Genomic DNA, 16,390 nt, shown 5'->3' with positions numbered 1-16,390 from the left:
AACAGGGGGAAAAAAAGGGGGGGAGGGGAGGGGAGAGAGGGGGAAAGAAGCAAAAGCCCTGAGGAGTTTGCTTGCTGCGCTGATGGAGTTGAGGAGCCTGTTCTGCAGCACGGAGTGTCTTGAAGGAGACTTTGTGGAGTGGTTTTCTTGTCCTTCCTGTTCCTGGGCGGTGGATGCACCAAGGACTGAGCAACAGCCAAGGAAAAAAAAAAAAAAAAAAAAAAAAAAAAGCAGGGGAGTGGGGGCAGGGAAAAAAAAAAACGGCCAATCCAAGAAATATAGTGGCGTGGAAACCAAGGAGATGAAAGTAAAAAAAAATGTTTTATGAGAGGGCGTGGAGGAAAGCAAAATCTCGGAGAAGTGCAAAATCAAGCCTGCAAACTCCTCTGATGATGCTGGTCTTGGCTCGCCTCTCCTGCTCGGGGAACGAATGGAGCGATAAGGCGAGGTGCGGAAATCTCCTGATTCAGCCTCCCGGAGCCTCTCTGAGATAAAGCAGGGTCCAGTTCCGTGAACATCAACTTCTGCGGAAGGACAAAACAGTTTGAAAGAGCAGGGAGGGGGTAAGAGAAAAAGAATCCACCCCTCAGACGGCTACATAAGGAGATCGAAAAAAACCCAACCCCCCCAGATCTTCTCGGTCTTGCCCAACAGCTGCTCCCCTTTTCCCTCTGAAGCAGCAGCAAGAGCGGCAAGGAAAAATATACCACGCCAGCAGGCAAATAAATAAACTTGAATGCAGCGGCAGGCAGGGAGGGATCGTAAAGAGCGACGAGGATTGGAGGGGCAAAAGTCAGCTCTGGAAAAAAAAAAAAATTGCTTTATGGGAGGAAAAAAATCTTTAAACAGTCACGCCCCCTTTTGCAATGACCGGTCCCTTCACTGCGTGTAAATCCGACATCAGCAACCTGGAAAAGCTAGGAGCCTGGCGTGCTGAGCTGTCTCTGTGCATGCGTGTGTGCGACAGGCAGCCGCAGAGATCTATGCGCGGTATATCGAGGTACGCACGCACACAAACACACACACACGCATACATACATGCACACGAGAGGGTCAGATCGGGCGCCGGTGTGCACGAGGGATGAAGACGAGGAGGAGGCGCAGGCAGCCAGCTCCAAGCACGGGCGCTGCTGCTTGATCATGTGGGATTTTTGCATGCAGTTTACTTGGGAAAGGGGGGGATTTGCCTGCGCAGCCAGTCAGGACACAGCCTGCTGTTTGCTTACAGATTCCCTTTTTTTTTTTCCTTTCCCTTTTTTATTTTTTCTTCTTTTTTTTTTTTTTACACCTCGACCTGATTGGCTTGCAACACGAGAAGGGAGGTGTCATCCCGGGCTTCTCCTCCTCCGTGCCAAAAAAATACCCAACCCCACCTTCTGGAAACCTGACTAATTGAATTACTAAGACCTCGGAGTAGTTCCTGTGCAGCCTTACTGCTGAAGGTAACCATTTCAACGCCGGATGCTGCGACAGGCATTGCGCGGGATGCGGACGAGTTTCCGCCGGCCACGACAAACAGTGTGCCGAGAAATTCCATCGAAACAGCAAACTCCTTCCCCGCGTTCCCCCCGCGGCGGGGGTCGGCACGCTCGCCCCGGGCGACGCGCGGCAGCGCCGGTTCCCGCACACCGCAGCGCTGCGGGACCGGGCGGAGCGCGGAGGGACCTTCCGCAGCCGCGGAGGCGGCTCCGCTCCGCCACGCGCCGCCGCGGACACTCCGACACCGGCGGCGGGGCACGGTGGGCGCCGGGCCGGTGTTCGGCCGCCAAATGCCCGCGGGTGCGCGGAGGGGGCGGCGCGGCGCGGGCAGGTGAGCGGCTCCCGCGGGCGGGGCGGAGCCGGGGCCTCCTCCCGCCGCTCCCGCCCGCCGGCGTTGCCGCGGTGACGGCGGCCAGCGCCGCGTCCGTCCCGGCCCGGCCCGCCCCGTCCCGCCCCGTCCCGTGCCTGTCCCGTCCCGTCCCGTGCCTGTCCCGTCCCGCGCCGCCGCCGGGGCCCGCGGGGCCGCGTCCCGCCCTGTCCCGCCCGCCTGCGGCCGGCGCGGCGCGTTCGGAAGCGCCCCGACTCCCCCCAGCGGCGCGGGGCGGCGGCGCAGCGCGGGCGGAGCGGCGGCCGCATCCTGCGCGGGGCTCGGCTCTGCCGCGGGGATGCTTGTTGGGCTGTTCATTTCCCTGTGGTTTTCCTCAGCGTCGAGGAAGACACTGCGGGTTAATCTTCACCCATCGCATCACCCAAACTGCCCCCGATTTCTGCTCTTCGTCCCCCGCTCGGAAGTTAGTGAAGCGACGGAGCATGGGCTGGAGTTAAAAAGAAACAATCAAACCCCTTGGGTTTGTTTTTTTAATTGTTTGGGGTATGTTTTCAGTTTGTGTGTGGGGTTTTTGTTTGTTTTGTTTTTAGCGAAGTATTTTACGGTTTTCAAAGCTTTACTATTAAAAGCTGAAAAACTTGTCTCCCTATGGTCTTCCTTCAGCGTTGTTTACAGTATGTTGACATCTGCAGATTAATGTTAGTAGGGTACAAAGTACATCGGCCAAGTAAATTACCCAGGTATAACAGGCACCATAATCCCAAACTCGGTACATTCCTTTTCATTAAAAGAAGCCCAGCAATTCCGATTTTTTGCCATCTTTGAACTAAGTTCTTTTAGTAGGCATGGGCACATCCAATATTTCCTTAGTCTTTTTTGTCCAGCACAGACAGAGATGTGCCATTGTAGGAAGCAGAATAAATAATGCTTTTTCCCCCAAAGAATCTCCTCAGCCATGTTTGTAAGAAAAGTTCAATTTTTTTCTTTTTTCCTCTTTGTTCTGCTTGTGAGAAGTATCACAGGGAAAGAGCAAGGGGTCATTTTGTACAACTTAAAATACATTTTAATAGCAGAGTCAGAGCTTAATCCAGTATATAAAATGTCCTTCCAGGACTGCAAGGATTGTGGGTTTTTTTAAACACATACAAAGCTGTGAAAGGAAGGCAAACTAATAATAATTGGGGGAAGAAAATCCAAAAAAGACTGACAATAGCAGGAGTATATCCTTTGTCCCTGCTTTACTTAGCAAGCAAGCTGTAGGTGGCTGTATCTTAGTAGTTTATAAACAATACAGAGATATAAATCCTTTGGACTGAAGATGCAAATTAATTCCATGAGTAAAACAAAGTACCAGTTTAATAAAGAGAAAGTAAGAATTTTTTTTTACACCATAACCAGTTCACAGAAATCATCAAATATGCAGTACCCAGGAACAAACCCGCTTCTAGCCCACTCTCTTTTTTCATGATTACATGATTACACAATTATTGATGGCACGGTTGTAAAATGCTTCTGTATACCAATGGCCCCTGGCATAAGCATTCATTAGGCAGAAAGGTAAAGACTGTTAACAAGTGATTCAACGCCGGTGAAACTATTTTGAATACAGTGTTGAGAAAAATTAGTGTGTGTGCAGACTGGGTATCTGGAACTGCCTCTGACAAGACTGTGTAGCTGCCCCTGAATCCTCAGCTCCACAACACAAACAAACCATTACCATCCACTGCAGAGCCTGTACTTTCTCTGTGGCTGCACAGAATTCCTGTGGCTTGATGTGCTGTGCTGCAGCCACTACCTTAATTGATCACGTAGCTCAAAATAATTAGCTAAGCACAGCCTAAGACTTTGTCTGAAGGAAAAAGGGATGTTTCTGTAGATTTTCTTTCTTTGCTGATTGCCATTAACGGTTCACATTATTTGTATCATTGTCCAGCAATGCTTGGTATCTTGAACAGATACAAATGACTTATGGTGTTACAATGTAGGTAGAGTTGTTAAAGTATAATTTAAGTACGTGGCTTTGCCATTCAGAGATACTTTGTCACTCATAAAACAGAAAACAGAAAATATATCTCTGCATTATTCCTATAGCTTGTATGTGTAATTTTTATCTCCTACGAATTTGGGCAGTGCTTTAGAAGTAAAACTAACTGGTAGGACCCAATCCACCTTTTCCTGACATTAACTCCAGTGACTTTAAAGACATTCAACAGGCAAATATCATGGGCTTTTTCCTTTTGTTACAATGCAGAGAATTAAGACAAGCCCATTCTGGAAAAATGGATGCATATTGCGAATTAGTGAAATATATACCGGGGGTTTTTTTCTAAATTTTGTGGAAATGTGAATTTTTAAATCATATGTTCAGTATAATTTTATTAAACATAGCCAGGCAAAAAATTATATCTATTCCTGTGGTTGGTCTGTATTTAAATCATCTGCAATATTTCGTTAAAAGGCTGAACAAAATTTCAGCTTATTTGTTTATCAGTGGTTACCCTGGACCTGTATTTTTCAGGACCTGAAAGCATCATGCTTTCTTATACTTTTAATCACTCTCTGATTGCGTAAATATGTTGACAAAAATTATTTAGAAGCGATCTCAGCTTCAAGTTTTGCAAACTGATAACTGAACAGAATGGTTAATCATCACAAATTCTCTCATCTTTTACGGTAATCCTTGATACTGTAAGCTGTCAAAGAGTAATTCAGAACAAAACCTTAGACTAATTTCCATATGAGAAGAGTAGGTACCACAGGCATAAATAATACTGTTAGAGAGAATTACTGAATTCTGTATAGAGAAGCATGTTCCTAATTTGATTGCAAATATTCTCAACTAGAATAAGAGCTTTCTTTCTAGGTGATTTCTCTAACTTAAAGATATTTTTTTTCTTCTCAGACACATTTACCTGTGAGAGACTCTGTGAATGTACTCCCTATTTTTTTTGTCCTTTTTTTCTTTCCCACTAGGTAGAATAAATAATCTCATGAAAAAGAACATAAGGAAATGGCTTCAGACAAACCTGAACCAGGATTTACTTTTGTGTGTGAGTATTTTCAAGTTGCTAGAATAGAAAAATTAAATGAAGATTCTTGATATTCTATTTATTAAACTGTCTGGCAACTCCCTTGCTCCCCTTGCCCTCATTTTCCAGTCTACCAACCAGAGATAGATTATACCTTTACTCTGCTGTGATGTACTGAGGCTCAATAACTTCATGGGTTTGGATGTTCAAAGAAGCAAGTTTGAGACCCTTATATGAAAAAAAAAAAGAAAATGCCAGAACACAAAATACAGTAAAATTGAATTTTAGACAAATTTTAGAGTGGTATCTTTCTGAGATATTTTCAGGCATATTATTTTGTACAGGAATCATGCATGTTCTTTTTTGCATATGGTTCTTAAAAATTTGCTGTTGTTTTAAAGAAAATTATCTAGTTATCAACTTTGCTTCCATTTCAGTTTGTCAGTTCAAAATCCTGTGTGTCTGGCTGAGCTGTCAAAAGATCTTTAGCTCACAAATTGGGCAAGATCTCTTCAGCACATAACTATTTGAATATTAGTCTAGAAACTTCCAAAGTTTAATACATTGAGGAAAACTTTGAGAAGGAAACAAAATATTTCCTAGCTTCATATGGCTATTTCACAATTTTTTCCCCCCCAAAGCTTGCAAGGGAAAGAATTACAAGGTACAAGATTTTCAAAAACATAAATGGAAGCAGGTTATTTATCTATTCCTAGACACAGAAGTGTTGAAGTTAAATGTAATGTCCCCTCCATATATGTAGGTAATAACTAAGATATAGTGTGTTGCCATTCAAGTTTGTTGTTTGTTTGTCTTCATAAATACTTTTGCTCATGTTTGTTAAATATCTAATTATGAAGAATTTGTTTGTCCACACACTTTAGAGAGCTCAAAATTTATGCCTTTGTGAAGTTAAAGTGTTTTTAATACTGTCAATTTGAAACGCAAAATAAAAGCATTTGTTTCTACCCACTCAAGACCCTGTGTAGGGTTTCTCGCTCTACAAAATGTAAAGCTCATTGCACTGATTTGTCATTAATATTGATTCAATAAAAATAACTGAAATGGCTCATCAATAAAGTCGAAGCAAGAGAATCCATAGCCCTAGGATAAATATATAGCTTTCCTTTTCCCATCCACTTCAATTCCTAAAGACATTAATTCAAAGATCTTTTTAAAAGACTTTCGAAAGCAATTGCTCAATCTTAATTTATTACAGAACCAGGATCTTGCAAAACCTCCAATTTTAGTATTATCACTGCAGAAACAAACATTTAAAGCTTGTAGGTGCAAGAAAGATTAAGCACTGTACTGTAAAAATGAAGTATAATGCAGGAAAAAAAAAACCAGAGACAGTGGACAGTATTAATGTAGTTATTGCAAAGATTGCTGTTTACTCCTGCAAAAAAGGCTGTATTGAGCAGATAGGCTATACAGGTTATACAGATTATGTTGCATGAGCAGGCTCTCATTTCAGCATCTGTGCATCTCCTATGATGACAGGGCAGGACTTAAACCAGCTAAGGTAAATATTAATCCCGTTTGACCTTGTGATACTCCTAAATGATATTTTATGTTGCTTGCTGTTCAAATGCACATGCTGAGACTGCATTTTTCCAGACTCCTCATGATGAAAGGTAACTCTTCAGGATTCTTTCTGTGCACTGAGTAATTGCAGATGGTGGTCTAGAACATCAGTGTTTGCTTAGAAACGCTGTTTTCAAGCAGTCTTTTCAAAACAGACGGAAGGAGATTAAAAAAACAACAGACAAACAAAACAAAAGCCCCAGAAGACTAAAAGAGGTAGGCATGCATGCAAAACCAAACACTGAATTCAAAATAATATGACAAGAAACAGTTGTTTGTAGGTATATGTGGTTCTTGGTTTTGTAGTGTTACATCAACTAGTGGAAAAATCATTGATCTTGCTTGTGGGCATGATGTGGGTTTTTGTTTCTTGTTTAAGCCTTGTTGCATGGGATAGACAGCTAGGGTATTTTTTTGTCTGTGTCCAGATAAGTGAAGAAAAACAAGCTAGAAAATTGAGGCACAGGTGGACTACTGTTATTACCTGGAAATATGATGGAAATCCTGTACTTGATTACCTTCAAGCCCTATGTAGTAAACATAATTATCAATTTCTATTATTAATAGCACACTTTACAAGAATAAAAAAATTCACAAGATACCCTTTAATAATTTTCAGAATTTAATCAACATTCAGGATAATTTTCAATTTAAGTTTGTGCAACTGCAGCCATTATTCTTGCTGTTCATTTTACATATGAATCATAAGCTGTAAAATCATAAACAGTCCCTATTGTTGCAAAACCCTGTGCTTGCTTGTGCATATCTTTCAGTACATAGCAAAGCCTTGGACTTTGACACTGTTCCCTCATCACACAGCACCGCCCATCAACTAACATTACTCACATTAGTGAAAATGAATCAACATTAAAAAAACCCCAAACAACACAGCTGCAGAGTAGGTTACTACAGATCATGCCACAGTTCTGCGCTGAGTTAGCACTGGAGGCACTTGCCCTGATATGTTGCACAAGTAACAGTCTTATAGTCTAAAGGCAGCTCTAAGGAGTTTGCATGCAGAGGTAGCTGAATGGCACGAGACAGTCTCTCCATTCAGGAAACTTCAGATCTCCTACGCTAAGGAGACTCAGTGTACGTCACACGCTGGAGAGCTCTTTGCAGAGGAGATGCTTTCCTGACCAAGGGAGCAGACCCAACAGGACATAGTTGGATGCCGTGAGTGACACATGGCCTGGGCAGATGGTGTTCCCCAAGACGTCTGTCAGCACAGCGCAAAGGTTACCCCCGTGGGTATTTGGGTATTTGGTGCAGCTTCTCACCCACGCTGTTTGCTTTGTACAGCAACAGTTCCACTGGTTCTGCAGCCATGGAACAAGGTCCTATGTGCTGGGGAGAAAATCTAATCTGGTTGAAAGAACAAACAGAAACAAGACTGATATATATTATTGCACTTAATTAGCAAGAAAATTTGGAGAAGTCTGTGTGCAACTATGCACTTTGGAAGTTTTTAGCTGGAAGAAAGAAATTTCAGAGGTTTCAGTGATAAAACTCTGAAGAGTTATTTACTGTAGGTGGGGTGGAAGACCCCTGCAGAGTTTTTAGCTATACTGTTCAGACTTCAACAATGTTTTTAATTAAAAAGCCTGTTCTTAGAGTCATGTGACAAAGAGGAAATACACCCTTTCCTTTAGAAACTACATTTCTGAACAGTTTGCAGAGTAGTGTTTGAAGAGTGAAAACTAAATGTTTTTGAAATAGCAGATATCCCATTCATGCCTGGATACCTGGTGGGTTTTTTGTACTCCTGTATTTGTGTGAATTCCAACACAAAATAGAAAGAGAAGCGCTATCAAAGACATTTACAAACACAACAAACCACAACTTTCAAGACAGGGTCATGAGAGAAAGGGCATTTTCTTAACCCTCTTTATTCCTTAATCAGAGAGGTCCACTAATACAACACTTTTGTTGCAGATTTTGTATGCAGCCTTTTCCACTGCATGGTATACCAAGTTTGGCTGATTCTTGAATTCCAAGAGATTAGACTCAGCCAAGTAAGAACAGAGCAGAGTTAGCTGACTTGTGTGATCTATGCCAACAAAACAGACATCAGCTTGACAAATGCCAGTCTGATAATCGTCATGGAAAGCCGATGCAGAAAAGCAATAAGGTTAAAATTTTTTAGGACTGTTTAGCAAGACTTTGGTTGCAGTCTCATTGTCCATGAAGGTGTTGTGGACATAGTGGAGAATGAATTTATGAAAACATTACAACAGTTTGAATCTCATTGTCTGCTTTGGGCCAGTTCTAAGTGAATATTATTCTCCTTACCATCAGCTGTGCCATAGCTTTCTAGAGGACAGTACTGTTAGAGGAGAAAATATGAGAATTTTATTTTTGCAGACCATAATATCAAAAACTTAGATGAGAGAAAGTAGTCTTTTGGCACTCATGATCCCTCTTCCTTCATTATGATTTTTTTTCACAAGTTCCATCTCAGATGAGCTTTTGCACAGACTTCTCTGCTTAATGAAAATTATTCATTAAAATACTACTCTTTTAAATTGAAGTTACAGAAGACTTGTACAGTTAAGAAATTAATTTCACACCTTTTTGGCAATCATTTGCTTTTACTGTCCTTCATTTTGGACCTTGGCCACAGGCACTTCAAAGACATGCATCTTACCTTTGACATTGGAAAGGTGTTCTCAAAACTAATTTTTTCAACCCATTTCAAAGGGAAAAAATCAGGAGACAGTGGAATCCAGCTAACAGATAACTGGAAAACAGTTCTGAAATGTAGGACTAGCTTACAATTATTGAAGGAAAATGCCAAAATCAAGAGTTGAAGGACTAGTGATAAATCCTAAAACAGTAGAAGTATGATATTGAAAAGAATTCATGAGCAGACTTCTTAATTAGGAGGGATTATTAATGTCTTATAAAATCCACTGTATATTCTTAGATCATTTAGCTTTTCAGCATAAACAAAAGAAAACAAATAGTAATTGTCTTATACTTCTGAAATCCTTTTGTCCACAGGCATATGGCAGAAACAGAGTGGAAAATCACATTATCTAAAGGCTGCAGATGAAATCAAGAGATCCACTATCACTTAAAACCATAAAAAGGTTTTAATTTTGAGTGACAATTGTTGTTTTCTGCTGTGCAAATGTTGATGAATCTTCTCTGAGCCAAGAAATAAGAGTAATGATTAATTCTGTGTAACTATTAAACTTCAGAGGGGAAAGAAATGGAAAGAGGGGAAAAACCCTGGGGCAAATCAAACCAGAATGTGGCACTCTAAGGTCTGAGGTCAATAGTCAGTGTGGGGTTTTTTATTACTAAATTATCTAGGATTTGATTGGTTTGATCCTCCTTTGACTTGTAATAGAATACCAGAACTTTATCAGAAGGAATTTGCCACTTAATTTTATTGCCAGATATTCCCATTTAACAAGTCCTTGAGGTTAAATTCTGAGTTTGTCTACATGACCTAGTTAGCTGCAGAGTGGATGTTCTTTATTCAGTCAGAGTGTACCACTAAGGTTGCAACTGCTGCATCACAGTGCTCAGCAAAACGTCCTGCTCCTGGAAGGTGCTGAGTGAGACTGTCACACACAGAGCATATTCATTTCTCCTTATCTTTGGTGCAGTAAAGGATGTTTAGAATTTTTCAGGAATTAATCCAACAGGATTAGACCTAGAGTGGCTAAATCTTCCACATGTTAAAGGAAATTAGTGTGTTGTTATAGAAAATTTGTGTCCAGAATCCATACAAATTGTCATAAGGAGTGATTTACAAGTCGCTTATGAGAAAAGCTGTAGCAAGACACTTAACACAGTCTTGCCCATATTGTGCAGATCTGACACAGCACAGTTTCTTTTGCATGGCTTGTACCTGCAAGATCATGGTCCACTGCATAGGCTTTAAGACTTAAGGGATTCTTACATCTGTAGTGTAAATTTATATGTGCTATAGACAATAAATCAAGATTAATAAAATATATGATAAATTTTTGCTAGTAATGGAAAAGCTTACGTGAAAAATCAAAGAATATTGAATTGAAGTTTTACCTGCAATCTTATCCTTGCCTACAAAAATATTGTGCATTGTAGATCAAGAGAGTGTAGTACATGATATTTAGTGTAACTGGCAAAGCAGCAAAGGATAGCATTATAGCACAATAAATAACCCTATAGCATAAAGCCTAATATGACTCTTTATATTGTTAGGCTAAATATAGACCTCAAAACCTTTTTTGCAACAAAGTCCCTACATATATATCTGTAAAAGAGCACTTTTTTTTTTTTGGTCCTGAAAACCTTGAAAGGTTATAATCATGGTTTAAAATAAGTAACTCTCAAATTTTCTTTTGTGGTCATCAATTCCACTTCTCTAAAGAACCTCATAAACACAATGGGCCCAATGCCAAAACAAAAATTAAATGCTCGTGTGATACCCAAGGGAAGACATACTTTAACTATGAAGTATTCTCACAAGAAGCCTCATAAACTCTACATGAAAGTGAATGATCTAGAGTTTGTGCCATTAATGTTTGTTGCTTTGACAGCACTGTTTATCAAAATAACTACAATTTTCAAAGAAAGACTACTTAATTTTGACTGTATTGCTTTTCTGTTGGAAAGGACCTATAAATAATAAGTTCACTAAGTTTTGGGAGTAGTTTGCAGTCAATCTAGTTTGTTCCGCAGCAGTCAGTTAATCCCTTCAAAGTATCATCTATTCGTCAGTTCACTATTTTGTCTAAGCATAGATGGAATATATTAAAGCTATGTGGAAGCATTTAAAAAGAAAAAGGGCTGGAAAAGAAGAGTACCCTGCATGTCAGCCCTTTAGAGAACTGAAAAAACCAGATGTTTTGCTGTATTGTTTTTCTAAAATGCTTCTACTGTCCTTTCCCCTTTTCCTCATCTACTGTATTTATCTCTTTTTCTTATACTCATTTAAGAAACTGCATTTAAAAAGCAAGTCAGGTTACATTTGTCAGGTATAGCTGCACTCATATTACTCTGATATTCTCTAGCTGCTGTTTGCTTTTGTTACTTTTTGTTGCTTTATGAGAGTTGGCTGTAATTTGGTACCATGAATTTTAAATGAAGTGGCAGTTTAACATCAAAAGACACAAGTAGCAAAGGTCTCAGACTTGCACAAAGTTTCCACACACACAATATGCTATGGTTTATACTGCATATGCATAACAATTGTTTGAAAGTATTCAGCCTTGCTTGCCAATAACTTCTCAGTCATGTGTATGGACCTAGACCTTTTACATTTTGAATTTTTTATTTGGTCTGCTTAGGAAGATAGAGGCAAAATTCATCATGGACTTCAGTGAGATCTGGATTTTGCTCGCAGTGAGTAACCAACATAACAGCACCAAACAGAATATCTGCAATATTCAACAGAGTGCCATTAAATCTCAGAATACTGTGCCAGATCTCCTAGCATAATTTTCCTTTATTTGTAGCTAACAGAAAAAAAAAAAAAAAAGTATTTCAGAAGCTTGCAAATTTCACTTCTAAGTATACAAGAAAATTCTTTGATTTTTTGCATTCTGCAGGTATCAAGACATATCTTGCTCAGTCAAGGAGCGTGCAGGAGAATATGGAAAACATATGGAAAATACAGTTGGTTGAAAACAAAGGAAATCATTTGAGGCCATGTTTAGATACTCAGCATCTCAGTGTGTTCTACAAAGAGAGGTAGGGAAGAGTTTTGTCATCTTTTTTACAGGAAGGCCTGAGGCATTTGAGTTCAGTACTTTTCTAGAAGCATCTACTTCAAATTTTTAGATGAGACTTTTCTGTAGGTCCCTGAAGTTACGGTTGGCTATGGGTTGAAGATCACTACTAGCTCGGGCTGTTGCCCACAAATACAACTCTATGGTATCGCAGTCCTGAAAGCTATGGCTCCTTTTTGTATGCTTTCTTCTGCTGTTCTTGAATAGTCAACAAGACTTGCCTAACTGTATCATAGTTTCTGTAAGAGGCACCCCAATAAGAAAAACTAGAACTGTGAAATAATGCCTTTTCCAGCAGTATCCAAAATACTCTGCTATTAGGAACTGCATCAGTATTGAGGCTGAAGTCTGGGAGAATTTTACTACTTACAGTGAAACCAGAATTTTGCCAAGTTTAACGTGACATAATCCAGGCCAGGATTTATGGACACCCTGCATACTGATACCAGGCAGCACCAAGCTGTATTTAATCAGATAGGGAGTGGAAACTCAGAGCATGATGTCTGTGGTGAGTAGCTTCAGTAAATAGTGCCTTTTAATATCTGTATAAACATTTTCCACCATCATTTTAGACAAAGCAAAAGCACTGTACCCCCAACTTTATTAATATCATTAGTTGATTTTCGTTTTGTTAAATAAACTGTATCCTCTCCCTGGTATTTTTTAAATAACCTCTCAGCTTCATGGATCAGCACTCCAATCCCTCACCTCCTCTGTTCAGATCTCTTTCTTTGCCATTGCAAATACTTAGTCAACAGCACCTGACTGCCAAGAAGTTTAAAGATCAACATTGTTTTATCCAGAATATAATATGGTTGTCATAGTTATGAGTTCTCACAACCTAGATTTTCCACAACCTTTGACAAATTGCTTAAATTTGCCGATTCACAGCTTACACATCTGAAAAGCAGATCTAGTAAAAATTACCTCCTTTTTGCAAGTGTTGAGGGGATTAATTAATCAGTGTTTGTTAAGCACTTAAAATCCCTTGGATGAAAGGCACTAAATTTAAAATAATGTTTCAACACAGAATTTTAAATGTTAGAATTATTATTGTTATAGTTCATCTGATCTTAAATATTACAATTCCTGTAAATTCACTTCATTTGACTGTGTGATTGCTGAAGCATCTCTCTCCTCAAATAATGTCCAGTCTTGAATTTAAAGAAAATTTGATGGATGGACAATCTGATATCCCTGGACAGCTGTAACCTGGTGATACTGTAAAACTAGTTGTTACACAACTGGATCAAATTTGCCAAGCTACAGCTTTTATCCCTTTTGTTTCTTCTAGCTTTTGTCTGCTATGTATAAATGCTCTATTACACTGTATCTTCTCTTTTAGTTGATGCTTATGTTTCCCTCTGACTGAAGAATCTTTGATAAACTGGAAACTGAGTGACTCTGGGAACTCAATAATAACCTGCTTTACAGTTTTCCATTAATTTCTACAGTTCTTCAAAGAACAATTCCATAATTTTCAGCATTTTTCTGTTGTGTGTAATCAAACTGGATGCAAATGGACTCAGCAAGCCACAAGATCCTCTTGCTTCTCACAGATAAGTATTTCTCTACCTACACTTTTGAGCATTTTTATCTATAGCTATGAATAAATGTGAATCAAATAAATAAAGATTATTCACCCTGAAGAGAAAAGCAGTGGCTTTTAATGCAGTCTTTAACCTATTGGTCCGCCAAAATGACCAATGTTTTCTCTATTCCTTTGCTTGTACATTAAATAAAAGTACCATGAATGACCACTTTGCTACATTTTAATCCACTCAAGCATCATATATAGGAGTATCAGACTCTGTGTTCACAGGAATAACATGTAAAAATTTGTGTGCTCCCCTGTCACAGGGATACATATAAAGTTTTTGGGAGTCTATAGTTATGAGTCAGTAGCCTTTCTATGTGCCATACGTTTGTAGTTTCACATGCTTTAGAATTCCTGTGATCCCCAGGCAATAACAGCATCTTTCCAGAATTTCTTTCACAGAAACTTTTTTTTTGTGTCCCTATATTTTTTCCTTTGTTTCTTTCTTGCATTTTTACAGTATCACAGAATCACAGAATATGCTGATTTGGAAGGGACCCATCAAGATCAGGGAGTCCAGCCCTTTGCCCTCCACAGGACACCCCAAGTTACACTATGTGACAGAGCATTGTCCAAACCCATCTTGCACTCTGTCAGGCTGATGCTGTGACCACTGCCTTGGAGGGTGTGTTCCAGTGCCCAAACACCCTCTGGGGGAAGAACCTTTTCCTGGTATCCAACCTAAACCTCCCCTGACGCACCTTCAGGCCATTCCCTTGGGTCCTGTCACTGGGCACCACAGAGAAGAGATCAGTTCCTGCCCCTCCTCTTCCCCTCAAAAGGATGTTGTAGACTGCAATGAAGTCTCCCCTCAGTCTCATCCTCTCTTTCAAACTCTCTCAGACAGTATTTAAAAACAGTGTCCTTGCTTTCTTCCTTTGGGACCTTTATCTTTATTCTCACCTCAACAATGGATAAACTGCATTTTATTCAGGATTTTTTATTCTGCATTAGTTAGAACACTGTAGCCTGATTCTTTTCCCCACCCAAAAATATGCGTATTTCCCATTTAATAAAATAAAGTATATTCTTTACTTTGTCCTGTTTTTAAGGTAATGGTAAAGACATCAGTGACAAGGAAACCAAAGACTGTTATTTGAATTAGAAAGAAGCAGTATCATATGCATATAGAGTACATATAAATTGCCTTATATAGAAAACAGAGATGTACAAACTTTCTGTGGTGCCAGCCTTAGGGATCTTGCCAGTGAGGCTTCAAATGCCAAGAGATGAATCTTCACTTTATCTTCAGAAGCTATGCCATAATGTTGCAGATCTAACCATGAAGATGTTTATTCTGACATTTAAAGTACACTTGCTCACACTTTAATCTTATGCCATCCTTGCTAGCTGTGTCTATAAACAACTGTTCTTCCTTCATGGGATTTATAATCTTGCAGTGTATGTGTTTGAGTTTAACTAGAAGACATTTCAAATGAAAATTATCAAAACTAGTTTTGCCTTTGTCGTACTAGGTGGATGTTAGTGTCCAGTACTCTCAGGCCAGGTTCATTCAGAAATTCCACATGTGGACAGTTTTCATGTTTTAATACCAAATTTGCGTATCTTAAGATATTTGACGTTACAAGGGATTTTGATTCAGCAGAAGAATACAGCAGTGTACTGAAAATGCAACACAAGGATAATAAAGCAATTGCAGCACACAGCTGAATAACAAAAGTCTGATTCCCATTCCAGGTGTCTCTATGCTTACCATCACTGGGGTGATTGGTTGAAGCCAGCTCATACCTGCTGCTCTATTTGATGTTTGTTTTGTTGGTTCCTCACTTTTTATATTCCTGTGTTGGGCTGAACCACCTGTACACTTCTCCCATGCTGGTCTAGCTGTTTTAGGATGACATCCACACCTTTTTGATTAACTTATGGAAGGTCATTGACACAACTAGTTGATCCACTCAACTTTCAGAGCCACTGATTAAGCCAAAGGCCAGCCTCATTCCCTCTGTGTGTTGGGCTAAGTTCTACTTTCTTTACAGCAACTGTGGTCACCCCTTGTGTTCTTCCCTGAGCCTCAGGAACACGTCTTTGCCCATCTCCTCTGGGTCTTCCTCCATTGTGGGGGTTCATTGATCAGTTACAGTTGATGTGACCTGACCCTTAGTGATTTTTCAGTTATTTCTACAGACAGAGGAAAACAATTATGTTAAGATAGATGCACTTTAGCTAATGCACGAGTGAGGTCATCAGGAAGGAAAGCAGCAGGGATGGCCCTGGCTGTTACACACATATCACACCATTCTGAAGAAGCAGATAGCATAATAGAAATTCAGTTGAGAACTATACATTAGACTAAGTACTTCTAGCAGTGAAGTCAGAGTGCATTTGCCCTCCAGGATGGTTTTTATGCTTATCCTTTTCTGACACTTTTTTTTCTAAGTGTCTCTGACAACGCTCTCATGACAGGACACTGGGCATGTCAAACCTTTTGTCTGACCTGGTGCAGCTGTTCTTACTTTCTTAATGTAATAGAAACATTGCCAGGGTCACTAACTAGCATCAGTCAAACTTGAGAAGTGTTGTAATCCAAAAATCTTTTGAAATAAATACATTCCTTAAATGGATTATGGCCATTTTCTTAGATAACCTTAGACAGAAGAGATGAACAAACTAAGACTGATATGCT

The 16,390-nt window shown here is 39.9% G+C and overlaps 1 long non-coding RNA gene across 2 annotated transcripts; it reads left to right on the top strand.

Annotated features, from left to right (window-relative positions):
• The first annotated feature begins 845 nt into the window (after positions 1–845).
• LOC104693203 lies at positions 846–14,402 on the top strand. Of its 2 annotated transcripts, XR_752503.4 has the most exons (5): positions 846–1,000; positions 1,319–1,442; positions 4,781–4,857; positions 11,970–12,111; positions 13,495–14,402. It is a non-coding gene; the product is annotated as an uncharacterized LOC104693203 (long non-coding RNA). The 2 variants fall into 2 exon arrangements; XR_002046887.3 differs by having other exon boundaries at positions 849–1,000; positions 11,970–14,402.
• The last annotated feature ends 1,988 nt before the right edge of the window (positions 14,403–16,390 follow it).

This window comes from Corvus cornix, chromosome Z (genome assembly GCF_000738735.6).
Source record: "Corvus cornix cornix isolate S_Up_H32 chromosome Z, ASM73873v5, whole genome shotgun sequence".
NCBI classification, from domain to species: domain Eukaryota; kingdom Metazoa; phylum Chordata; class Aves; order Passeriformes; family Corvidae; genus Corvus; species Corvus cornix.
Note: the sequence above shows the minus strand (reverse complement) of the source record. Positions and strands in the feature narration are given on the sequence as shown.